At 43.2% G+C, this 27,357-nt stretch overlaps 1 pseudogene; it reads left to right on the top strand.

Moving 5' to 3' along the window:
- Positions 1 to 1,307: 1,307 nt before the first annotated feature.
- LOC147707059 (actin, cytoplasmic 1 pseudogene) lies at positions 1,308 to 27,144 on the top strand (annotated as a pseudogene).
- The last annotated feature ends 213 nt before the right edge of the window (positions 27,145 to 27,357 follow it).

Genomic DNA, 27,357 nt, shown 5'->3' with positions numbered 1-27,357 from the left:
AGTAACAACTTTATTACATACCAATTACATTTTTATTCACAACAACCTGTAAAAGAAACAATATCACGTCACTCGACTTTATTCAAACAAATCGCTGTCATCAGGGGCTGGTGGGTGGGTCAAAATTGGCTCTTCGTTCCGTCTCGAGCTCACGTGCAACGGGGAGGTGCAGCTTCAGAGCACAGGAACAAGAGGATGCTTCCTTGGCTTGTTGCTCCTTTTATCCTTCTTCGGGCGGGCGTGGACCCTCCTCCAATCCGCCTCCGGGGCGTGGCCAGCGGTGTAGGTGTCTAGGACAACCCTCGTTCGGGACCGGAACTGGGGCCTCGATCGGGGCGACCGGGTGCGCTGGAGGTGAATCGGGAACCGGTGCCTCCCCACCCGATGCTCCCCTCTTGGCCCTTCTACCTCTCCCGATAGGGACCACTCCCGGCAATGCTGGTCCGACGACTCTCTTCGGTCCCCCTGCACCATTCATTGCCGCCATCTGCTTCTTCATATCCGCCATATCTTTCACCAGCATACGAAGCATCTGATCGGTCCCAACCCTCTTTCCTTTTTTTTTTTTTCCTTTAACATGTGCACTTTATTTGAATGTCTTCAATTAAGTGTACAGGTAAGCCCTCCCTCCCCACATAATGGCACCACATCTTACTGATGTCAGAAGAAAGTTTGTAAACCTTCAAACAGCAAATTGGGGATTGTCCATATGGACTAGAGGAACAAAATTGAAGATACGGACCAAGTGTTTTAAGGCGAAAGATACAAAAGACTTGTTGGGTAACATAACTTCACATACAAGCAATACTATCACCAATATATGATTCCCGTACACGTCCCATGGAACTGGGCAGCCTTCACAGAGGCAAGTAACGACCTGTAACAATGCATTTGAACAATTTGGAATGACAAAGTACAATCAAGTCCTCCATGCATTGTAGAACATGGGAATGTTTGCTCCACAATACTGCCATCTTCCTTTGTTCCAGTTTTCAATCCTGAGTCAAGCGCCAAAAACAAAGTAAAAAGCCATGCCTCGTCTTGGTTCTTTTTGCGAAGTTACATTTGTCAAGCTGTATTGAGCTACAGTCATTTAGAAGCATTTACGGTGGACAATTGAAGGTCCAGATTCATCGTACTCCTGCTTGCTGATCCACATCTGCTGGAAGGTGGACAGGGAGGCCAGGATGGAGCCACCAATCCAGACAGAGTACTTGCGCTCAGGTGGGGCAATGATCTTAATTTTCATTGTGCTTGGTGCTAGAGCTGTGATTTCCTTCTGCATTCTGTCTGCAATACCGGGGTACATCAGTCGCTCTGAGCTTCCTCACCACTCTCGTGCCTAAGGACCTGTCGCTCATCTCCCCGGAACCGCCCACCTCAAGATCAAAATGGAGGATGATATTGCCGCACTCGTTGTTGACAATGGATCCGGTATGTGCAAGGCCGGCTTCGCTGGAGATGATGCTCCACGTGCTGTCTTTCCATCCATCGTGGGGCGCCCAAGACATCAGGGTGTGATGGTTGGCATGGGCCAGAAAGACAGCTACGTTGGTGATGAAGCTCAGAGCAAGCGTGGTATCCTCACCCTGAAGTACCCCATTGAACACGGTATTGTCACCAACTGGGATGATATGGAAAAGATCTGGCATCACACCTTCTACAACGAGCTCCGTGTTGCCCCAGAGGAACATCCTGTACTTCTAACTGAAGCTCCACTCAACCCCAAGGCCAACAGAGAAAAGATGACACAGATCATGTTTGAGACCTTCAACACCCCAGCCATGTATGTGGCTATCCAGGCTGTGCTGTCCCTGTATGCCTCTGGTCGTACCACTGGTATTGTGATGGATTCTGGTGATGGTGTCACCCACACTGTGCCCATCTATGAAGGTTATGCCCTGCCTCATGCCATCCTGCGTCTTGACTTGGCTGGTCGTGACCTGACAGACTACCTCATGAAGATCCTGACAGAGAGAGGCTACAGCTTCACAACTACAGCCGAAAGAGAAATTGTGCGTGACATCAAGGAGAAGCTCTGCTATGTTGCTCTGGACTTTGAGCAGGAAATGGCAACTGCTGCATCTTCATCCTCCCTGGAAAAGAGTTATGAATTGCCCGACGGTCAGGTGATCACCATTGGCAATGAGAGGTTCAGGTGCCCGGAGGCCCTCTTCCAGCCGTCCTTCCTTGGTATGGAATCTTGTGGTATTCATGAAACCACTTACAACTCTATCATGAAGTGTGATGTTGATATCCGAAAAGACTTGTATGCCAACACAGTGTTGTCTGGTCCCAACCCTCTTTCCAACCTTCTTGCCAGGCATCGTCCACGGATAATCCTCAAGGTCCTAGGTCAGGAAGCTCCGAACTCGCTGAAAGAGGAAACACACAAATTAAATCCTTCAAAATTGGCTCTTCGTTCCGTCTCGAGCTCACGTGCAACGGGGAGGTGCAGCTTCAGAGCACAGGAACAAGAGGATGCTTCCTTGGCTTGTTGCTCCTTTTATCCTTCTTCGGGCGGGCGTGGACCCTCCTCCAATCCGCCTCCGGGGCGTGGCCAGCGGTGTAGGTGTCTAGGACAACCCTCTCTTGGGCGGGAAAAGGCGCGCCCCGGCTACGCCGCTTCGGGCATACCAGCCGAGACTCGCCTCCCGCCCAAAAATGGCTTCCCGGGGGGATCGGGGCACTCCACCATACGTTCGGGGGGACCGAGTGGTCGCCCCTTTCCACAAATATTGTTGGAATACCATTTAGCCATTTAGCATGTAGAACTCTCTAAAATCCCTGAGGTAAATTACTTCACAAAACATATCGAAAGTGTTGGAAATGACAACCAATTAAAAGGTTACTTTCAATTTCTACTATTATATCATGACATTTCATTGGTTATGTACCTGAATATATATATACAAAGAGAGAGAAACACACCCATTTTGACTACTACTTCGTGAAGTGCATAGCAACAAAAAATCAACTGATAACTTCAACTTATATTTAAAAGGTAAGATATTATTTATAAAACTGAAGTATGTTCTGTACTGAAAGCTAATTAGAAAAACATTTTCTGACAGTTATATTCTATCACTCTGTAATACTTATAGAAAAAATAGACTTCTCTGTTTTAGTTATGGCAGGGCCAGTCCTAGGATGTGCAAGGCGCTGGGCTAAAAAGGAACGTGCGCGACGCCCCCTCCAATTTACATAAGTGGCCCCTTGCAAGGAGAACATTCACAGACACTGAGGGGGCCCCATTGTCCAGCATTTTGACGCCCCCACAGTTTTAACTTTTACTCCACACACATTTCTCACACCTTCATAATTTTTTATTTTTTTATTTTTTTGCGTGGGAAGCTCCCGGTTCGCGAACCGGTAAGCGGCCCGGGGAGTGTACTATGAGGGAAAAAGAATTATAGACTTTTCAAATATTGTATGTTAATTGGTTGTTCGTTTTGTTGTTTTTTTTATTTATTTATTTATTTTGATTAAATAAAAATTTATTGGTCAGAATTTTCATAGTTCAATAAAACTTCCAGCATTACATCATCTGGAATCTCCTCAAACATGCATGTTTCTATGTCTTGTAAGCTTTCAATAAATTGTTCATCAAAAGACTCATCCATAAAATCTTCATCCAAAATTTCTTCAGTTAAAATTTCTTCTGTTGTAATGTCGAAGGAAACATTGATTTTTTCGTGCTCCCCTTCCATTTTTTTGCTGTAAATTGCATAAAAAAATAATTATATTAGAAGAGTTAGGGCACTGTTGGGTTTAAGTTCAGACAGGTAGTTCTGTTTTTTTAACAGTGAAGTTAAAGTAAGCAAATTCATAATTATAGCAGAGAAGTGTAAGTCAATCAATAAATATAACAGAGGAGCCTATCTGTATCTATAACTATATCAGGGGGACAGTAAATAATTATCAAAAAACGTTTTTACAAATTAATTTAAAGTGCCACTTACAAATTATCAATTTACTTTACAGGGAGGTGAAAAGGCTCTTGAAATGTAGTTCAGGAAGTAGTAGTGAAAATGGCTGTGTTTCCTTCTCTTCTTTTATATATATTCAGGTACATAACCAATCAAATGTCAGGAAAAAAAAATTGAAAATGAAAGTAACATTTTCATTGGTTGTCAATTCCAACACTTCAGATGTGTTTTGTGAAGTAATTTACCTCAGGGTATTTAGATAGGTCTACAGGCTAAATGGCTAAATGGAATTCCAAACAAATTTATGAAAATGGCAGGGAATGGTATGTAGTATGAGCTAATCTATATTTGGTGAAGGTGTTTCCAGTCGTTTTTCTGTAAATTACTTTCCCACCTTTTTTGATGGACCGCTTCCCGGGGAGCTCCCCGGTACGCGAACTAGCAGCGTTACGGGAGTCCACCATTTTGTGTTTCAGACGAATTAAGATACAAGATGGAGGGCAAATAATGTTCAGAATGGGTAGAAGGGGGCACGGTAGACGTATCTTAACCCCCTAGGTTTTCTGAGGGTGGCTGAGAAGGCCCATATGTGCGGGAAAAAAACATTTTTTTAGAAATTTTGTGTGGTTAGCTTCCGGTTCGCGTACCGGGTAGCGCTCCGGGGAGCGTAGTTTGTTGAAAATTAGAGAAAAAAGTTAGAGTAAAATAATAATTGTGAGTGATCAGATGTAGGGTAGCTCTGAGAAGAGCTTTTGGGTTTATGGTACATTTAGGTACTTATAAGTAGGTACCAATGCACAGTCTTAAATTCAAAATGAAAATTATGTTGCCCTCATCTGAGAAGTGAACTCCATCTCCTCTGTAGATATCTTGCATGCAGTAACGCAAGTTATTGTTGTACATGGAGCCCATTCCATGGTCTCTCATGTAAGCTGAAACAGATTTGTTTACATGCTTCCTCGACTTCTCAATTAGTGGACAAAATTGGTTCGACCACCTCCATTTCTGTCTTTGGCATATATTTGAATATACCAAGGCAGTTTGAGGAAAAAGTGCCATTAATTGCTCAAAGGTGTCCTTTAAAAGCATTTCCAGACCTACCCCAGTCAAAGTGCCCAAATCATTACCTCCACAGTGCACAATTAACAGGTCAGGTTTTGGCAAATGCATAAAGGTTTTCACCAATGGTATCAATTGGAGACATTTCAATCCTCTGTGGCCCAACCACTTAATTTCCACATCTTCTAAATTGAGCTTAGGTAAATTTCTGTTCTCAGCATACCTTTGAGCCCAGTAGATGTAACTATGTCCAACAATCCAGACATAAAACATGGTGAGAGAAGGTTGTGCTGCAGTCAGATGAAGTGTGGTAATGAAAGGGCAGTTGAAACAGTAGGAGTTTGTAAAGAAAAAAAACTGTGGAGTTTCAGTGCTAATGATTCATTAGCAGTGATTGGTGGATTTCCATTTCTGAAAACAGAAAGTTAGGGTGCATGGATGTGTTCTTTGAAAGATGTAATTTGAATGGTCAAGAAAAAATCATTTAATGAAAGATTGCACTGGATACGCAGGTGCACTGAGAGTTCAGAGTTCAATTGAAACATTGTTGTGTGAACTTGCAAACATCAGAGGTCTTTCAGGAGGTGGTTGCTATGCAAAAAAGGCAGAGAGGGCAGAGGGGGGAAGGGTTTTGATTTGAAAAAAGTGAGGGAAGAGTTTTGATTGGCTAACATGAGAGATATGTGTAATGAATATCTGCATTTCTGTGCTTTCTATAGCTGCAGCCTCTGGAGTGCATACTCTTTGTTCTGCTGAAGACAATTTGGTGTATTTCTGAGACTGTTTTGAAACTCATAAAGAATTTGCTAAGGTGAGAAAACATTTATTTAATTTAGGTAGACTATAGTATGCTTTAAGGGCAAAATTATGAAGAAAGCTGTGTTTTTAAAATGTTGCTTTGTCTAAAGTGTTTTACAAATAGATTTTGTTTCTTTGAGAAATTGTAATTGAAAATAATGTGAAGTATTAGCACTGTCAGGGTGTTTTTGTACATAGGAGCTGTGCAGTGTTTTCAAATTATTACTTTAAAATCGTTTTTGAGGAAAAGGAATGCTTTTAAAATTTATCACAAGGAAAAAATGGTGTCTGCTTCTTTATAAGGCATTTGAGTATCTCTGATGTTATTTTTCCCATTTTAATTTAAGAGCTTTCGCCGTGGGGCTTGTTCCTTGTAAATATGCTCCCACCTGTGCTTGGCAAATTTAGATTTTGATTCTCTGAGTTACATAGCCATATTAAAAGTGACCCAAAAATGGTGCAAGGGCAATCAAAAAACGCTTTCATGTGTCTTAAGGACATTTTAAGTCATTTCCTCTTGAATGTAGGTATACAATTGATTTATATGTTGTGTTTAAAAACGTTTTTTGAAATCAATTACATTTCTTGATATGTACTGCTAGAGCTTCATAGGTTGTTTGGGGCATATTTATAAGGCATTTGAGTGTCTATGATGTTATTTTTCCCATTTAAATTGAAGAGCTTTCTCTGTGGGGCAAGTTCCTTGTAAATATGCTCCCGCCTGTGCTTGGCAAATTTAGATTTTGATTCTCTGAGTTACATAGCCATGTTAAAAGTGACCCAAAAATGGTGCAAGGGCAATCAAAAAACGTTTTCATGTGTCTTAAGGACATTTTAAGTCATTTCCTCTTGAATGTAGGTATACAATTGATTTATATGTTGTGTTTAAAAACGTTTTTTGAAATCAATTACATTTCTGGATATGTACTGCTAGAGCTTCATAGGTTGTTTGGGGCATATTTATAAGGCATTTGAGTGTCTATGATGTTATTTTTTCTGATTTAAATTGAAGAGCTTTCTCCGTGGGGCAAGTTTCTTGTAAATATGCTCCCACCTGTGCTTGGCAAATTTAGATTTTGATTCTTGGAGTTACATAGCCATGTTAAAAATGACCCAAAAATGGTGCAAGGGCAATCAAAAAACGCTTTCATGTGTCTTAAGGACATTTTAAGTCACTGAGGAAGCACAGGTGATGTAATTGTGAATTGAGGAAAAGAAACTCTACATTTTTCAATTACATCATCTGTGTTTCCTAAGTTTATGAATAACATTGTGCAGATGAGGTTTAGGTCTGTCCGTGGACACAAAAGAGAGCTGGCCTTTGTTCAAGAGTGAAGTGGACATGACTTACTTCATTGGTAGGCTTTCACATGTATTATCTCCTCTGTATTCTTCAACAAGCGTAAATCTCATCTGCAATCGTGAGTAGGCCTCACCTCAAACAAACCTCTGGATAGGCCACACCTTATCATCATCCTGAATCAATCATTTAAAATGTTAGGGACAGATTTATGATAGGTGTATGCCTGTTTTGTACCACTGTGCGTCACTTTTGTGACGCAGTGGTGATGCAAAAGATTTGCTATGTTAAATAATAAGTAGGGTATTAAGTTTTTGATGACTGTTATTCATTTACTGTTTGGTAATAGTGGTTAATAACATTTTTTATTATATTTTACCACAGATTCAACTGCAGATCATTTCAAAATTTGAAAATGCCAACTAAGAATCGAATTAGAAAGGCTACAAAACGTCAAAGACAGCAGGTTCATCTATTACTGCAGCAGTCCTCTACAAAAAAAACTTGTCAAGTCACCAAGAAAGCTCCAGGTAAGACCACGAAATCATTCATAAGAAATATTTGTAGTAAAAAAAGTATTTCTACAGAAAATGTTTCAGTCCAGAAAAAGAGAAGCAATTTAAACGGAAAGGAAAGACCAATCAAAAATGTTACTGCTAGAGCAAGAGATAACTCTGTGCATGATAGTAGAAGGAAACAACAGTTTAGGGACATTCGAAAACGAATGATCCGCAACAGGATAATAGTCAATTTATTAAAAAATATTAAGAAAGGCCAACAGAAAGTGGCATTTTATAAGAAAAAGATAAATGTAGAGAAAATTATTGATCAGGCTTTCGAAATTAAGCAAAAGTTATTTATTTTGGTAATCAATAGAATTAGGAAACTAAACAAGGTAATTTCTGATTTCAAATCAAATAGTAGATGGAAGAGAGTAGTTAATCGTACTAATTTTTGTGAAGTATTCTCAGGAGAATGGATGCATAGTTCAAGTTGTGAGGCATTTTTTAATGAGGAGAGTTATTTCCAGGATAATGATTTGGTGTTTGCAGTTGACACCAGTGGTCGAGCTTATGAAGTGAAAGATGGTTGTCCAGTTGAAAAAGAACAACTTGTGACAACAGAGACAGAAGAGGTGTTAGGTAATGAGGTTTTAGGAAGACGTCCTAAGGGTCCTGTGTACATTTGGAAGTGTAGTAGTATTTGCAGTGTGCGACAGGATTCCATCAATTTGCTTTGTGATTTTGTACGGACATTTAATAAGAAAAGTTTGAAGCAGAAAATGACATTGTTGCAAGAATTAGATCTTTGCAGAGTGAGAGAAGTGACAGGTTTGCATGGTCATTCACTGACTTGTCTTTCCAGGAGAGTATGCCAGAGTGTTTTTCATCATTTCAGGATGCTAGCAGTGCATCATAATAAAGTCAGGAAATTAGTGAGAATGTTGTATTATGCTAAGAGTCCAGCAATTATGCTTAAACAATTATGTGCTGCTCTTTTGCATGGTTCTGAAATAGATGTGAAGAATATTTGTGAAGAAATTGAGTTTTGTTACTTTGGAAGTAAAGATGAGAATGTTCAAATTGACCCAGAAGTAGAGGGTAATGTTGAAGATAATGTACAGGTTTCCAGTACAGATAATTTTCAGAAGGAAATTGCCACGTTTCAGGTGAAATCAAGTGAGAGGCCTAATTTCACTTGTGTGTGTTGTCGACGCACTTATTATAAGAATCAGATTAAGTTAGTGGATTTATATACAAAAAGTGAAAGGGAAAATAATAGTGAATGGAAGGATTTGGCAACATACTTGATGGTAGAAAATTGTTTTGATTTGGGATCGGATCAACGTGTGTGTACTTATTGTTGTAACAAATTAAACCAAAACCAGATGCCTGCTAGGGCGGTTCATAATAATCTGGAATTGGTTGAGATTCCTTCTGAATTGAAGGGTTTAAATACTTATGAATCTATTTTGATTCATAGTATCCACCCCTTTCAGGCTATTGTAAGAATGGAGCCAAAGACAGGGAAGTTGCCTCCATCAGATTTACAGAGAGGATTAAAGGGAAGAGTTGTTTATTTGCCTCTAGATTTGAACAAAAACATTAACACAATTGGAGTAGAAAAAGTGGAAGAGGAACCTCTGGTTATCTTAGTTAATGGGGTTCTGACAAAGAATAAGAAAATAAGGCAAGATTTAGTGGATGTTAGGAAAGTCAAAAAGGCAACATTGTATTTGAAAAAAAATAATAAGCGCTATAAGAATGTATATGTTGCAGAAGAGGAAGTAAGTGATGAAGAGGATAGCGATTTGTGTGCTGGCCAAATTGAGAAAGTAGAAGCCTCTAAAAGTGAAGAAATATATGAACATTATAGTGTTCATCCTTTGCATTCCAAGGAAGTCATGGGGAATGCTATTGAGTTGTTTCAAATGAAACAAGCCAAAGGGAGTCCCATTAGTGTTTGGGAGGAAAGTTTGGAAGCTCGGTGTTTCCCACAGCTATTTCCAACAGGTCAAGGAGGAAGATATGATGAGCGACCTCATCAAATTCCTGCTTCTGAATACCGGACTTTACGATTGTATGCAGAAGATCCTAGGTTTCGTTAATACATTCCCTATTTGTTTCATCTCCTGTTTGAAAGCGATCTGTCTGGACTGTCATATGCAGTGAACCACATCTTGAAAAGTGGTATACAGATGCGAAACATCTTGGCAAGTGACTTCATGCATAAAGTCAATGTCCAAGACAGTATTTTGGATTCTCACCTAATTAATCTCATGGCGTGTCAGCGTGGTACTAATGAGTACTGGTACCGTCGTCATGGTGATTTAAAATGTATGCTGAGGAACTTAGGAACTCCGACATGGTTCCTCACTCTGAGCTGTGCCGAGTATGGCTGGGAAGACTTACTTGAATTTCTACGAGAGGCAAATGGAAACATTGAAAACATTGAATTCAAGACACCCGGAGAACTGTGCTCTTTCGATCCAGTGAATGTATGCAGGTACTTCAATCATAGATTTGAAGCTATGATGTCTTTCATCATGAATAAGAAGAATCCACCTCTTGGAGAGGTGTTGGATTTCTTCTGGAGAAAGGAGTACCAAGCAAGAGGTGCTCCTCATATACATATGCTGCTGTGGATCAAGGATGCACCTAAATTTGAAACAGATCCGGATGGCTTAGTGATGAGTTTCATAGAAAAGTATTCTACGTGTGCTGTTCCAAACGCAAAGGAGAAGAAAAGCCTAAGAGAACAAGTTCTACGTTTCCAAAGCCATCGTTGTGGAAAGTACTGTTGTCGTAAATTCAGAAACAAGGACAAGTTCTAAACCAAATGTCGTTTCAACTTTCCACGACCGGTGATTTCTAAAGGAAGAGTGAACAGTTTGATGTCTTCTCTGCGACATAATGTGACGAGGAAATCACCCAAAAATACATACAATTTGAAAAGGAACGAAGAGTCCAAGTACATCAATGACTACAACCCAGTGATTTTGTCCATGTGGAATGCTAACATGGATTTACAGTTTGTGGCTGACAACTGTATGGCTGTGGCTCGGTATGTGACATCTTACATCACCAAAAAAGAAAAGACAGAATTGAAGGATATGTGGGAGGACATTTCCCATGAAAAGAGCCTCAGCAAGAAGTTGTACAGTTTCAGTCTGAAGATGTTGTCGCATCGAGAAATCGGAGCTTACGAATGTTCTGACCGGTTGTCTTCAGCAAGTCTCTATGCCAAATCCAGGAGTATCGTTTGGGCGAGTCTTGGTCTTGCTGCAACGCGTAATCGAGTTCTGAAACCTGTGCGGGAAATTGAGTATTTGGCGGAAAAGGAGCCAAACAGTACCGACATTTTGAAGACCAACATGTTGGATACATATTATCCAAATCGAAGCAGTCACCTTGAGAATGTTTGTTTGTATGAGGTTCTACAAAATTACATATTCAAGAGGAGCATCAAAGAAGATATTGAGAAAGGAGTGTAGGCTGTAATTGGAAGTGAGGGATGTCTGGTCAAGCAAAGAAAAGGCCACTTGGTAAACCATCGAAAATTGAGTGGCGAATCTCCAGAAAAAAAGGAGTTTTTCTATTTAGCACTTTTGCAACTTTTCAAGCCTTGGCGTGCAGAAGAGGAACTGCTTGGAGATTTCCTCTGTTACGAAGACTCTTTCACTGCCGCCAAGGAGACCATAGAATGTCCTGCTTTTCCCAAATATCAAGAAATGTTGACTTTGGAAATTGAGCAGGAAGCAACGATTGCAGCCGAGATTGCCAGAGACAGTTCTCAGGACAGTCAGAGTTCTGTTTCATTGAGTCAGGATCCACTAGGAGGACCTGTTATCGAAAATGAAGCTGCCACTGCTATGAATGAAGTGGAAAGAGCCATGGCACATGCTCAGGAGGATGCGGTTAACTTAGAAGACTTGGAAAAACAACTCAACGTTGAGCAGAGGAAAATATATGACAAAGTTACCAAGCAAATTGATCATGGATTAAGTCATGAGAAGAAAGAGTGCTCATGTACGTCGTTGAAGCCTGTCCGACTGTACGTGAGTGGAGAAGCGGGAACTGGAAAAAGTTTCCTCATTAAAGCAATTTCTTGTTATTTGCATGAAAGGACTGAGTCATCGCTGTCTTGTGTTGTCACCGCTCCAACTGGACTGGCAGCACATAACATTAAAGGTATTACTTTGCATCGTCTACTGATGCTGCCAGTGGAGCATGACAACAAATTACAATACCACAAGTTATCTGGAGATGCTTGTTGTGAAGTTTCAAGAGTCTTGAGGAAAATGAAACTTCTTATCATTGACGATGTAAGCATGGTTTCCAATGTCATGCTTGCCTTTGTGCATTTGAGAATGCAAGAAGTTCTTAAAACTGAGTATGATGTGTTATTTGGTGGCAAACACATCATTGTTTTCGGAGATCTTCTGCAGCTGACACCAGTGAAAGGACAACCTGTGTTCAAAATGCTCACGCATGAAGATACCAGGAAGTGCCTAGGGAGCATTGGCAACGTCAATATGTGGTTAAACTTCAATTATGCTGAACTGCATGAAAATATGCGTCAGGCGAAGGATGAAGATTACAAGAATATTCTACAAGATGTTAGAATTGGAAAATTGACCGAGCATGGGAAAGAAGCTTTACATGCACGATTACTGTCAAATTTATATCCAGAACAAGACGTTGTGCCTGAGAATATTTTTCAGAAAATTACTGAGAAGAAATCCGGAATATGTTTGATGCCAACTCTTGCAGAATGTGCCATCTTCAACAACAAAATGTTGCATTTAGAAAAGCAAGAGATTGTGAAACTGGAAGCTATTGACAGAATGGAAAGGGGCGACCACTCGGTCCCCCCGAACGTATGGCAGAGTACCACGATCCCCCCGGGAAGCCCTCTTGGGCGGGAGGCGAGTCTCGGCTGGTATGCCCGAAGCGGCGTAGCCGGGGCGCGCCTTTTCCCGCCCTAGAGTGGGTTGGCCTAGACACTGACGCAGCTGGCCACGCCCTCGGGGCAGGCAGGGGCGGGTTTACGCCCGCCCTGAAGACGGATAAAAGGAGAAGCAAGATCCAAAGGCATCCTCTTGTTCCTGTGCTCTGAAGCTGCACCTCCTCGCTGCACGTGAGCTCGAGACGGAACGAAGAGCCAATTTTGAGCGTTGTAATCGTTCTTGTTTGTTTTGCAGATACTCTGTTGGAGAATGTCGAAGAAGGCGGGAAAGCGCATGAATACTGAACAGATGCTGCGCGTTCTCATGAAGGAGATGACCGAACTAAAGAGGCGAATGAATGAGAACGAGGAAGGGGGACCGAACCGTCCTTTGGCGGGAGCAGCCCCGGGGGGAAAAAATAAGAGGCCCAGGAGGGGAGCAGCGGGAGACGACATCCCGGGTCCCAGTGCCCCGCTCGAGGCACCAACTCCCGTGCCGAAGGGAGGGAATCCGATTCCCGTTGTGGTCACCCCCGTGTCCGAGGAAGATATGCCGCCCGAGCTGGCAGCACAATTGGCAGCGTGGTTGGGAAAAGGTAGCGAGGGCGCCACGGCTGTCGACGCGCAGGAGCTAATGAAGCAACTGCGTGAGTCACGGGAAGCAGCGAAGGTGTCCACGCCGGCTGCAGCAGTGGAGAAGCCACAGGGGACGGGTTCAGTAGCAGAGACAACGTCCGGTGCAGGTAAGCGGCCATTGCCGATTGCGAGGGATGAGTCGGCACCCTCTCGTCGGGAAAAATTGGGTCAGCATGTTCCTTTGGCTATTAAGGAAAAGATATGGGCAGGGGAGTACGTAAACATATTCTCGTTGCTTACTGATCACTATGAGATGGAGCATGTCAAGGGCCAGAAGGAGCTCATGCATCCGAGTGTTTGGCGCGCAAAAATGGCCGCCTTTAAGGTAAATGAAAACATTGGCAATTGGGGCCAAGCGTGGGGGGTTTTTACATCGATCTTGGGGGAGCGAAGGCCCGATCTGTTACCCGAATTGCCGATTTATCAGTCACGAATCATGGGGTACTCGGTATCACACGAGGGTAATCATTGGTTCTGTTATGATAACCTGTTTAGAAAAGCTAAAGAACATGATAAAAACTTAACATGGGATTGTTATGATTCTGTGTCATGGTCCAAAATGAAGGAGACTGGTATGTTAAAATTGCCATTAGTGGGGAGTATCGTTGGCGAATCTTCCCGCCAGTATGCGGGGACGCCCTTTCGGTCAGGTGCGGGTACAGACAATTACTCGAAGCCTGCCGGTAACACAGGAAAAAGGGGGGTTTGTTGGAACTTTAACAGGGGTAAATGTACTAGGCCCCAGGGATCGTGCAAATTTAGACACGAATGTAGTGGGTGTGGGCAATCATCTCATCCTGAGTCCACGTGCAGAGCCAAAACGGGTGATAACGGGGGTAGAGGAGGCGCTAAACAGGTCTAACATAGTCCGAGGGGCGCCTTTACCTACCCCGATTGATACCTTGGCAATGATTCCTTGGCTCAACGAATACCCGGATCGTGCTTCTGCTGGGGTGTTGCGGAACGGGTTTTCTTATGGTTTCCGCATCCCAGTGGGGGACTTTCAAGGTGCAACGAAATGTAAAAATCAGCTATCGGTCTTTCAGCATACGACTGTGGTACAGGATAAGATCAGGAAGGAGGTTACTCGAGGTCGAGTCGCCGGTCCGTTTAGTGTACCACCGGTTCCTAAGTTTGTTTGTTCCCCATTAGGTGTGGTCCCAAAGAAGGACCCGGGTGAATTTCGGCTGATACATAATTTATCAGCCCCACGTGGTCTTTCCGTAAACGAAGCGATAGACCCGGAAGTGTGTTCGGTGCGGTACGCATCCTTCGATGAGGCCGTAGCCATTTTGAATCGCCTGGGGCCCGGGGCGCTGATGGCAAAATCTGATATCGAGTCAGCGTTCCGGTTGCTCCCGGTACATCCAGACGATCAGCGTCTCTTAGGTTTCATGTTTCAGGGTCATTATTACATGGATAGGTGTATGCCGATGGGGTGCTCTATATCTTGTGCCTATTTCGAAAAATTCAGTAGTTTTCTACAATGGGTCTTCACAAGGAAGACGGGTTTTCAAAATGTGATGCATTACCTTGATGATTTTTTGTTCCTGGGGGCAGCCGGGGACCCGGAATGTGGGCAGGCTTTGGCACAGTTTTGTGTCTTGATGAATCAGTTTGGCGTGCCATTGGCACCAGGTAAGACTGTGGGGCCTTCCACTTGCCTCGAGTTTCTGGGGATCGAGTTAGACTCCGCAGAAGGTTGTTTTCGTTTACCAGCTGATAAAGTGTCAAAGTTCAGGACATCCTTGCAGATGTGTATAAGGGGTCCTAAGGTTAAGCTGCATCAATTACAGCAGTTAGTTGGGCAGTTGAATTTTGCCCTGAGGGTTATACCAATGGCCCGCCCCTTTTCCCGTTCGATCGCTCAAGCCATGGTCGGCCTGAAGGAGTGCCATCATCACACAAGGCTCTCGGCAGAGGTACGCCAGGACATGCGCATTTGGTTGGCATTTCTGGCGGATTTCAATGGTCGAGTCGTCTGGAACAAACCAGCAGTGTCCTCTGAGGAGCTGGGGCTGTGGACAGATTCGGCAGGGAGCATAGGTTTTGGTGCCATATTCGGCACAAAATGGTCTGCACAAAGGTGGCCGACATGGTGGCATGACAGTGGACTGACAAGTAACATTGCTTTCCTGGAACTTTTCCCCATTTTAGTGGCCCTGAGAACTTGGCCCGAAGGGTTCAAAGATCACTCTGTGGTATTTTGGTCTGACAATATGACCGTGGTCGAGTGTATCAATAGCCAGGCAGCACGATGCAAATGGATTTTGAGACTGCTCAAGGAAATTGTTTTACTTTGTATGCAATTGAATGTGCTATTCAGAGCAAGACATGTCCCAGGGGTAATGAACCAGGCGGCTGATGCACTGTCTCGTTTTCGTATGCAGGCTTTCTGGGGTTTCCTTCCAACAGCGGACCCAGAGCCGGCACCCTTTCCCGAAGCTCTCTGGTCTCTCGGTGCCCCGAACTTCGTAACCTCGTGGGAGAGAGTTTAGCACCCAGGACGAGGAAGGCATATGAAGGGGCGTTCCGGTCCTATTTGACCTTTTTGGGTACTGATAGGGAGGAGCTTTGGGGCCAGGAAGAGTGGGTAGTGGATTTTCTGATGTCCTTACATCGGGTCGGGAAATCGGTGGCCACGGCTCAGAGGCATCGGGCTGCCATTTCATTTGTTGCTAGGGCTCACGGGATCCATGACCCGACAGCGTCTTTCGTTGTACAGAAAGCGCTACGGGGGTGGCAACGCCTTGAGGGTCGCAGAGTAGATGAGAGGCGCCCGATAGGTTTGGATAGGCTGGCCCAGTTATTATCCAGACTCCCTGCTACGTGTTCATCTCAGTTTGAGACAGTATTATTCCGAGCCGCTTTTACGCTGGCATTCCATGGGGCTATGCGGGTAAGCGAATTAGTGGCGAGGAACAAGCAGGATGTGACAGGAGGATTGTGCCAGGAGCACGTCCAGATCAGAGGGGAGACGATGACGGTCTCATTTGTCAGGTCCAAGACCGATCAAAGTGGGATGGGTGACTGCGTAATCATACGCAGGATTCCCGGGTCCTCCATGTGCCCGGTAAGGTGTCTAGAAGATTATTTAGCACGAAGGGTGGCATCATGGGGGGGGACCTTGTTGAGACACGCTGACGCCACCCCACTGACAAAGTTTCAGTTTCAGCGGGTGCTTGCGATGTCGATTGCCGCTGCGGGCTTGAACCCGGGCGAGTTTGGGACCCATTCCTTTCGGATAGGGGCTGCTACAGAAGCTACAGCCAGGGGTCTGGATGTTGAACAAGTTAAACGGGTGGGGCGTTGGTCCTCCAATTGTTATAAAAGGTATGTGCGGTTGCACATGTTGTGAAGCTGTAGCAATGTACTCACGCTTCTTGTTTTTGTTTGGTTTCAGTTGCGCAAGCCTACGAGGCGGGGCGGACTCTGCAGTCGACCCTACACCGGGCCAGCGGTCAGACATCACCGGCTGTGAAAAAGGAGGTGTGGGTTGTGGGCCACTCATACGTGAGACGTGCCGCAGACGTATTCAAGGCAGGTGATATGATTCACGTAGCTGGGGAATACGGGTACAGTGTGTCCTTCTACGGAAGAGGCGGTCTCTGTATTGACCAGTTTCAATCATTTTTTGAGGGTTTGCTAGGGCGGACGAGGTCACCGCCGTCTGTAGTGATAGTACATCTTGGGGGTAATGATTTGGTCACCACTGGTAGACGACTTCTTCTTGAGGCGATGCTTTCCACTGTAAGTTGGTTAGCGAGGAGAGTTCCAGGGTGCACAATTGCGTGGTCCCATATGATCCCACGAAAAGTGTGGCGGGGGGCTATTTCGGTTCCTGCTTTAAATCATTCTGTTAGGAAGCTTAATAACAAAGTGAGTAGGTTGTTCCGTTCCAAGACACTGCATGCTATTTCACATGGGTGTATTAATGATGACAGTATGTATTTGGGGGATGGAGTGCATTTGTCTCGGGTGGGGAATGAGTTACTCATAGGAGACTTCTTAGCATGGCTGAAAACGTTACACCATGACCTTTAGGTAGGAGTGTTGTGGGGGGTCCGGATAGCCGGTCAACTATCCGGCCTGTGGCGGTAAGGTCATGATCGGTGAGCACTAATTGGAAGATCCCTATGAGTGGGCGTCACCCAGCACGGATGGGAGCGCTCGGGGGAGGTGGCCATTGGCCCCTCAACGGGGAGGCGGTCCCTTCTAAGGATGGGTCGCCGAAAGAAGAGGAAAGGCGGTCAAGGCCCCTTCCTGGGTAGGAGGGGTTACAGCCCCCTCCTGGGGAATTTCCCGGGGCCAGGACGTCTGCGACGGCAGATATGGTAAGGTGTGTGGGGTTTGGGGGGGGGTCTACGCTACCTTCTAGATACCTCACACGAGTCCTCGTACGACCTCTAAGTGGCGTCGAGTTTTATTGGGGCCCCCGTCAAGTCAAGGGAAATTGGTAATTGCACTTGAGGTACGCCTCTGGGCCGCCCCTCACAAGTGAGGGCGATATTTCTGGGTTAGGGATCTTGACACCGGTTACGACCTTGCCGTTGGCCCTTAAACGTTAGGATGTACAATTTCAAAATTTCAAGTAAATGTTTTGCAGGATGTTAGTTCGGCTAGGAGAACCTTTGTATTAGAGAATCTGTTAAGGTTAGCCAAACATCGCAATGTGGTAATGAAATTGTACATAATATGAAACTGTTTATTTAATGTTTTAATTTTGTTTCATATTTTAATAAATACGGCCGGGGGGGTTACTCCCTCCCGTCTTCCAAAGACTTCAGAACTGTTTCCGGTTTCCCATCCTTGGGGAGTGTGTTGAGAGGGGGTGGCGGGTATCTCAGCCATATGGAAAGGGGCGACCACTCGGTCCCCCCGAACGTATGGCAGAGTACCACGATCCCCCCGGGAAGCCATCTTGGGCGGGAGGCGAGTCTCGGCTGGTATGCCCGAAGCGGCGTAGCCGGGGCGCGCCTTTTCCCGCCCTAGAGTGGGTTGGCCTAGACACTGACGCGGCTGGCCACGCCCTCGGGGCAGGCAGGGGCGGGTTTACGCCCGCCCTGAAGACGGATAAAAGGAGAAGCAAGATCCGAAGGCATCCTCTTGTTCTTGTGCTCTGAAGCTGCACCCACTCGCTGCACGTGAGCTCGAGACGGAACGAAGAGCCAATTTTGACCCACCCACCAGCCCCTGATGACAGCAAGTGGTTTTTGAATAAAGTTGATGGATAACTCTGATTTTCGTTTACAGGTTGTGGTATTATCGTGATGATTTTGAGTATGTAATAAAGAATGTCGATTTGTGTTACGTTTGCAAATAAAGAAATTCTGCTTTAGTGTTCATTGGTAAGCATGCTTTTAATAAAAGTATAGTTGCTACTGTATTTTTAGTTTAGTCATTTAGTTAGCATTGTCGTATTTATTTTGGTCGGGCGGTAAGGTCATGATCGGTGAGCACTAATTGGAAGATCCCTATGAGTGGGCGTCACCCAGCACGGATGGGAGCGCTCGGGGGAGGTGGCCATTGGCCCCTCAACGGGGAGGCGGTCCCTTCTAAGGATGGGTCGCCGAAAGAAGAGGAAAGGCGGTCAAGGCCCCTTCCTGGGTAGGAGGGGTTACAGCCCCCTCCTGGGGAATTTCCCGGGGCCAGGACGTCTGCGACGGCAGATATGGTAAGGTGTGTGGGGTTTGGGGGGGGTCTACGCTACCTTCTAGATACCTCACACGAGTCCTCGTACGACCTCTAAGTGGCGTCGAGTTTTATTGGGGCCCCCGTCAAGTCAAGGGAAATTGGTAATTGCACTTGAGGTACGCCTCTGGGCCGCCCCTCACAAGTGAGGGCGATATTTCTGGGTTAGGGATCTTGACACCGGTTACGACCTTGCCGTTGGCCCTTAAACGTTAGGATGTACAATTTCAAAATTTCAAGTAAATGTTTTGCAGGATGTTAGTTCGGCTAGGAGAACCTTTGTATTAGAGAATCTGTTAAGGTTAGCCAAACATCGCAATGTGGTAATGAAATTGTACATAATATGAAACTGTTTATTTAATGTTTTAATTTTGTTTCATATTTTAATAAATACGGCCGGGGGGGTTACTCCCTCCCGTCTTCCAAAGACTTCAGAACTGTTTCCGGTTTCCCATCCTTGGGGAGTGTGTTGAGAGGGGGTGGCGGGTATCTCAGCCATATAGAGCATAGGGGATCAACAATTATTTTGTCTGAGAATTTGAAATCAAAATTGGATTCATTAGAGAAGACTATATCTAAAACTGCGGGTTTTGAAAGGACTTTGAATGTGTGTTTAAATTGCCGAATCATTTTAAGAAGGAATTTACATGTTGAAAGAGGTCTGATAAATGGATCAATGGGTAATGTTGTTGATTTTGAGAAATACAGAAGTAGAGATGGAATTTAATTTTTAAAAATTAAATTTGATGGCATTGAGGAAGTACAGCTAATTGGTCTTGTTCTGCTAGGTTTTTGCTTGTTAAAGACTTATATGTTCGCCGTAAGCAGTTTCCTGTTTGCTTGGCATATGCGGTGACAATCCATAAATCGCAAGGTTTAAGTGTAGACAGTGCATTGGTGAATATTGGCAGTTCTGTGTTCAAGGAGGGTATGGCATATGTGGCATTGTCACGAGTTAGAACTTTATCGGGATTGTACTTGATTGACTGTGATGTCACAAACATTTGTCCGGATCTAGATTGTGTTAAGGAATACAATAGGTTAAGAAGAGAGTATGCGCCACATTTGCATCAATATCCTTTGTTTGAGAAACGTGTGGTAGGCCGGAAACGAAGAAATATCAGTAAAAGTAGGGAGGTTGTAGCAAAAAGCCCAAAAGTCGATGAACCGAAAATTGTAAGCAGAAAGAAAATGGATTCTGTTGAAGATGTTGTCGGTTTTCAATTTGAAAACAGTTCTGGTGTCAACTGCTATGCTAATGTAGTTGTTAATGTTGTCTTTTCACTAGAGACTTTAAAAGAACAGATTGTGATCAATTTGGAACAAAGTTTATGCTGTTTGTTGAATTCTGTGTTAGAGAAATGTAGCACTGATAGAACAAAAGTAGAAAGTGTGTCTGAAGTTCGTTATCTGTTAGACGAATGTTCAGGTCAAACAGAATTCTCTGAAAATATTCAGCAGGATTGTCAGGAGTTTTTAATGTATATGCTTGATGTATTGCAAGATGAGGGTGTAGATGTAGATCACCTGTTTGGGCTTTCTTATCAATGGCAGCATGACTGCGAGAACTGTAGGGTATCAAGTACTACTAGTGTAGACTCAGAAAGATTTATATATTTAACTTTGCCAGACAGTAAATCAGTGTCCTTTAATAAGCTAGTAAAAGCAGCTGATCACAACATGGAGTGTAGCCAATGTAAATCTGAAATGATGTCAACATTATTTATACGAAGATATGGCCAGTATGTCATTTTAATGTTCCAACGATGTAGGCCTGATGGAACAAAATCGACAACTTTAATAAAAAAATGTGTTGCTTCGCAGTTGTCAATATCAGGAAGGACTTTTGTAACTGCAGCAATTATCTATCATGACGGTCCTTCAACAACATCAGGACATTACACAGCTTATTTAAAGTCTAGAAACGGCTGGTCATTCTGCAACGATTCTGTTATAACTTTCAAAAAAAAATTGCCGTATGACCTTAAAAATTCTTACCTGGTGTTTTTAAAACCAAAATTTTAAGGAAAGAATCTCGGGATGTGCTCTGAGGAATTTCAAGAGGTTCATGGAGTAGAGGGAATGTAAGTCTGCAATATAGCGTGCATTAACTTTTTTCTTTCCTGCTGGAATAGAAAAAAACTGCCAGATAAAACTATTTTTGTAATGAGATACCCGGGGTAACTCTTTCAAAAATCGTGGTGCCTCTTCTTCATCTTCCTCTTCTGGATCCTCTTCCTCCTCTGGGTTTCCAAGGAACTGTGGAGGTGGTCCTCTCTTGTTATAAGGAGGTGGTGGATGTGGTGGTGGGGGTCCAGCAGCTGCAGCTACTACTGAAGCCATTTTTTTCACAGAGCAAAATAGGTCTTCCTTTCTCAAAGTTGAAAGTCAGAGTGAGAAAAAAGGTGGGGGCTTTCATCATTTGGGAAAAAAAATAGTTCTAAACCAATGAAAAGTGTTATTTTTAGGTCACATGACCTAGTCTTACATCATTAGGAAACCAAAAGTGAAATGAACCAATGAAAAGTTTTATAAACAAGTCACATGACCTGTTCCGCTCATGTTACGCGCTGCGCGCCGCGCCCCGGATCGCTTCCGGTTCGCGGTCCGGAGCACTTCCGGGAGCGCTAACGCGGCGTGTCATAAGACGCATTACGCGACAACGTGATATGTCGCGCTTTCGCGACGCGTCACGATGTTGATTTCTAATTCGGCAGTTGCGCAAACGGAACATTTACCGGTTAGCGGACCGGGTCGCGGCATTAAATTGAGCTGACGGAAAGCTTCCCGGTTCGCGAACCGGCAGCGAAACAAAAAAAAATAATTTAAAAAAAGATATAAATAAAAACATTAAATTACAAAAATTTTAAATATATTTTTGAATTAGAATAAAAATACATTTTACAGCTTTTGATATTTGCTATTAAAAAACCATTGAAATTCACTGAAAAAACCATAGGTTATAGACCATATATAGTTAGGAATTAGCATTTGCAAAACCTTGAAAATTCACTGAAAAAACCATAGGTTATAGACCATATATAGTTAGGAATTAGCATTTACAAAACCATATTTTACTCACACAAAACCATTGAAATTTCATATATAGTTAGTTGCCCTAACTATATATCGCGCACCCGCAATCCACTACTGATGATGTCACATATTACATCATTCATGACATGGTCAGTGACATCACTGATGACATCACTGATGACATCTCAAATGACATCACTGATGACATCAATCAGCAGTGGATTGCGGGTGCGCGATATATAGTTAGGGCAACTAACTATATATGAAATTTCAATGGTTTTGTGTGAGTAAAATATGGTTTTGTAAATGCTAATTCCTGTTATGAACCAATGAAAAGTGTTATTTTCTGCTCACATGACCCGACGCGCTTACGCTACGCGCCCGGGGGCGCGCAGCGTAAGCGCGTCGGAAGTTTACGTTTTGCGATCGTATTCGCTCGAGTACTTCCGGGTGCGCTTACGCCGTGCGTATCACGCGGTCGCGGTTACGCGATACGTCACGATCATGTTTTCGTTTGCGATATTGGCGCTCACGGGACGCTCCCCGGAGCGCGCCTGGGGGCGCTTTTCGGAAATACGCTTTTCGGGGCGCACTCCGGGGCGCGCTCTGGGAGCGCTCCCCCCAAAAATTTTTTTAAAAAAAATGGGATAATTGTAGGGACAGGTAGCCCTATTCTGATTTGTAAAAAAATTAACTTTATAAAAATATGTATTGTGCTACATTGGGCTTAATATATGTTAGAGCCAAAATGTAGCCCAAATGTAGCCCAAAGTAGCCCAATGTAGCCCAAAGATGGCCACCAGAGACCAAAAATTGTAAATGTAGCCCAAATTTCAACTAGATGTAGCCCAACTGTAGCCCAATGACAGAATGTACCAGAGTGTTAAAAAGAACAACTAGAGTGCTAACAGTCTTATTTATAAAGTGAAACTTATAGTTAGGAATTAGCATTAACAAAACCTATGAAATTCACTGAAAAAACCATAGGTTTCACACCAGTTATAGTTAGGAATTAGCATATAAAAAACCTATGAAATTCACTGAAAAAACCATAGGTTTCACACCGGTTATAGTTAGGAATTAGCATTTAAAAAACCTATTAAATTCACTGAAAAAACCATAGGTTTCACACCAGTTATAGTTAGCTGGAAATTTTACTGATATAAAACCATTGAAATTCCCACGTTATAGTTAGTCGGACTCACTATAACTTGCGCGTGCAATGCACTGCTGATGACATCACATATTACATCACTCATGACATGGTGAGTGACATCACTCATGACATCACTGATGACACCATCCTTGTGACACAGTGACAGACCTCCTCTCAGTGTAAAGTAACCCTTGAGACACATATTCAAAAATAGAAACTGAAATTTTTAAAAAATGGACATACCTATATCAGTTACAACAAGCAATTCTGTACTTCCACTATCTATATACACATCCACTCATTCACCAACAGTTCTATATAGTCACTCATACATATACTCACTCATCATATGAAGAGATACACCTATACATCCTGTTACACACCGACATTCATCCAAAAGTTACTCACACACATATTCACACGTGCAAATAAACTATTGAACAACCATTTATTTGAATATAGAGTTATACACACACTTCCACCTTACTTCTATTGAAAATTACACATATTTATTCTCTTAAACAATCACTTATAGAAACACATACTTATTTAAACAGGAACTCTTACAATCTCTTACTCTCACATATACTCACTTATATACATCAATATTCATATATACTAGATTAAAACATATGTAGTTACTGATAAAGACACTAGTGAGACAGTCATTCACTCACTAACGAACACATATAGACACTCATCCACCCATACAGTCCTGTACATATGCTGTCTTCAAAACACATACAAACAAAGAGTCAGTCACTCATGCATCTATGTGCTAAGTAATACCCCCACCAAACCATATAGACACTCAAACTGATACTAATAAAAATATCAAATAACCCATATACATACGCATGTAGCTACTTATCAACACATGTAGCCACTTATACACAAAGTGAAACACTAATATATGTATTTAAATATTTAAACATAACTCACTAATATTTATTTTTCAGAAAGACACATATTCACTGGATGGTGTCATCAGTGATGTCATGAGTGATGTCACTCACCATGTCATGAGTGATGTAATATGTGATGTCATCAGCAGTGCATTGCACGCGCAAGTTATAGTGAGTCCGACTAACTATAACGTGGGAATTTCAATGGTTTTATATCAGTAAAATTTCCAGCTAACTATAACTGGTGTGAAACCTATGGTTTTTTCAGTGAATGTAATAGGTTTTTTAAATGCTAATTCCTAACTATAACCGGTGTGAAACCTATGGTTTTTTCAGTGAATATATATATATATATATATATATGCTCCGAAGTACCCAACGTACAAAGGAGCACCCGGACCTCAGCTGCACACAAGGAGCCTTGAATGGTAAGCACGCCTCCAGCACAAGGATATCCTTTAACTGTTCAAACTGCCCTGGATGCCTGACGCGTTTCGAAGTGTCCCCACTTCTCTTCAGAGGCTTTGGCAGTTATGAAGGAGCGCTTGAGGCACCACACCCCTTCTTGCTTAGATGCACGCCCTAGGTTGGACTTATTGGACTTGTAGTGCCGCTCGTCGCGCTAATGTTCAGTTTATAACTTTTCAAGGCCACAGATGGGACTCGCCGTGTAGAATGCGTGCAGAATCCATACGCTGCTGTCCCATGTTCTCGGCCCATAGTCAAGACGGCATGGCCCCCGGTTCTTTCAGGGTGGTGCTACTTCCGCGGCATGGGCCGCCGCGTAAATATCCCAGCTCCGAAGTACCCAGCGTACAAAGGAGCACCCGGACCTCAGCTGCACACAAGGAGCCTTGAATGGTAAGCACGCCTCCAGCACAACGATATCCTTTAACTGTTCAAACTGCCCTGGATGCCTGACGCGTTTTGAAGTGTTCCCACTTCTCTTCAGAGGCTTTGGCAGTTATGAAGGAGCGCTTGAGGCACCACACCCCTTCTTGCTTAGACGCACGCCCTAGATGGGACTTATGGGACTTGTAGTGCCGCACGTCGCGCTAATGTTCAGTTTATAACTATTCAAGCCCACAGATGGGCCTCGCCGTGTGGAATGCATGTAGAATGCATACGCTGCTGTCCCATGTTCTCGGCCCGTAGTCAAGACCGCATGGCCCCCGGTTCTTTCAGGGTGGTGCTCCTTCCGCAGCATGGGCCGCCGCGTAAATATCCCAGCTCCGAAGTACCCAATGTACAAAGGAGCACCCGGACCTCAGCTGCACACAAGGAGCCTTCAATGGTGAGCACGCCTCCAGAACAACGATATCCTTTAACTGTTCAAACTGCCCTGGATGCCTGACGCATTTCGAAGTGTCCCCACTTCTCTTCAGAGGCTTTGGCAGTTATGAAGAAGCGCTTGAGGCACCACACCCCTTCTTGCTTAGATGCACACCCTAGATAGGACTTATGAGACTTGTAGTGCTGCACGTCGCGCTAATGTTCAGTTTATAACTTTTCAAGCCCACAGATGGGCCTCACCGTGTGGAATGCGTGCAGAATCCATAGGCCGCTGTCCCATGTTCTCGGCCCGTAGTCAAGACCGCATGGCCCCCGGTTCTTTCAGGGTGGTGCTCCTTCCGCTGGGATATTTACGCGGCGGCCCATGCGGCCCATGCGGTGACCAAGGCGAGTGATCGCTGAAACACGTTGGGGGTTTAGTTCCATGAACTGTCTTTCCATGCTGGAAATAAACTGAATACCCACGAACTTTGTTGGATGGCTTAATTTCATGGTGATTACTGCTGGATTTTCGAGTGCATTCACGCTATGATTTGAGCGTGTGGTGAAATGTGATACAGACAGGGAGCCTTTGACCCTGAGCGTGCACCGCAGTCTGAGTGTCCCGGTTTTTTCGAAGGAAGTGAACCATATATATATATATATATATATATATATATATATATATATATATATATATATATATATATATATATATATATATATATATATATATATATATATATATATATATATATATATATATATATATATATATATATATATATATATATATTTAATACTACAGTGCAAAGGTCAAATTTGAGATTTCCAGATTATTGCCTCACTAGTCCCTACAGGGTAATTTTTTCATACCTTTATAAACTGAAAAAAACAGCTTATTGCCTTAAAGAATGCACATTATAATAGCAAGAAGTACAGAGAATAACTATTAGAAATTGCAGCATATGCTTATATTTAGTGATGTTATTTGACGAGGTTTTCAACCTGTCTGCCTTGAATCAGAGAGTATGATTTATAGAGAAGCTTCAACGTGTGTTTTTATAATCATTATTTTCGGAATAATAAAATCTTTGCAAACCCATGCAACTAAATATACCATTATATGGAGATATTGAAGCCTTGCAACATTGTCAATTGCTGCTGGCTCCAGAGTTCGTTTTATAGCACCTATTTGGATGGATGCCACATGTGCTTATTAAAACAGATGTCTGATCTTGCAGTAGTGTATAAAATGAATTTCCATCCACGGTATATTAAGTGCACATCGTTGAGAGTAAGAGCTTAATTAAATTCAATACTGATGGTCTTAACCCATCAAGTGTGCTGGTGCCGTTCCTTATCAGTTTTGCAACAGTGAAATAGATTCAGTAATGAAATGCATATTTTAAGTAGGAAAACTCCATAGCATTTCCTACTAGGGACACTAAAAGGTTGATACCCGACGTTCTAATTAAATAAAGACTCGTAGCAGGTGTATCACTACAAACACGTTTATTAATAGATGCCTACAGTATTTGAAACCTACAATTTTACAATATTCTGATCACAGGACAGAATGCCAAAATATTACTGTAAATCATAAAATAACATATCAGACAATTGAAAGTGCAGCATCACATTATGGAAGCAGAACTGTTTTGTATAGCAGTTAGTGAATGTAGTACCTGTTGAGAGAGATGAGTCTAAATAGTTCAATTAGGTGGGTGTTTTGAAATCATTCACTAAAGGTGCTCGGGTAAGTGGCACTACTAATTTCAAGAAAGTAGGTGCCAAATGTAAGAACCTGAAAGTGAATTACATGTATATGGGTTTGTGGGTTGTTGTTTAGACATGACAGTCTATCAACTGGTCAAGGCTGGGAAAATCTGTGAAAGTGAAGAGCAGTTGTAAACCCTACAATTGGTTGTTTTGAGGGGGAACCGGACTTTACAACTCTGGCTGAGCTACCCATGCTGTTTCCATACAAGCAGAACACATTTTGTCTAAACCAAGCTTCTACCTTTAACCATGCGCATGTGTTTTTAACCCTTTGCCTGCTGATGACGGAACCGCTCCGTCGTCAGCTGCGGTGGCGCTGTGCTGATGACGGAGCGGTTCCGTCAT

Source organism: Lissotriton vulgaris, chromosome 6 (assembly GCF_964263255.1).
Source record: "Lissotriton vulgaris chromosome 6, aLisVul1.2, whole genome shotgun sequence".
Classification (NCBI taxonomy): domain Eukaryota; kingdom Metazoa; phylum Chordata; class Amphibia; order Caudata; family Salamandridae; genus Lissotriton; species Lissotriton vulgaris.
This window is presented reverse-complemented; position numbering and strand designations above follow the sequence as displayed.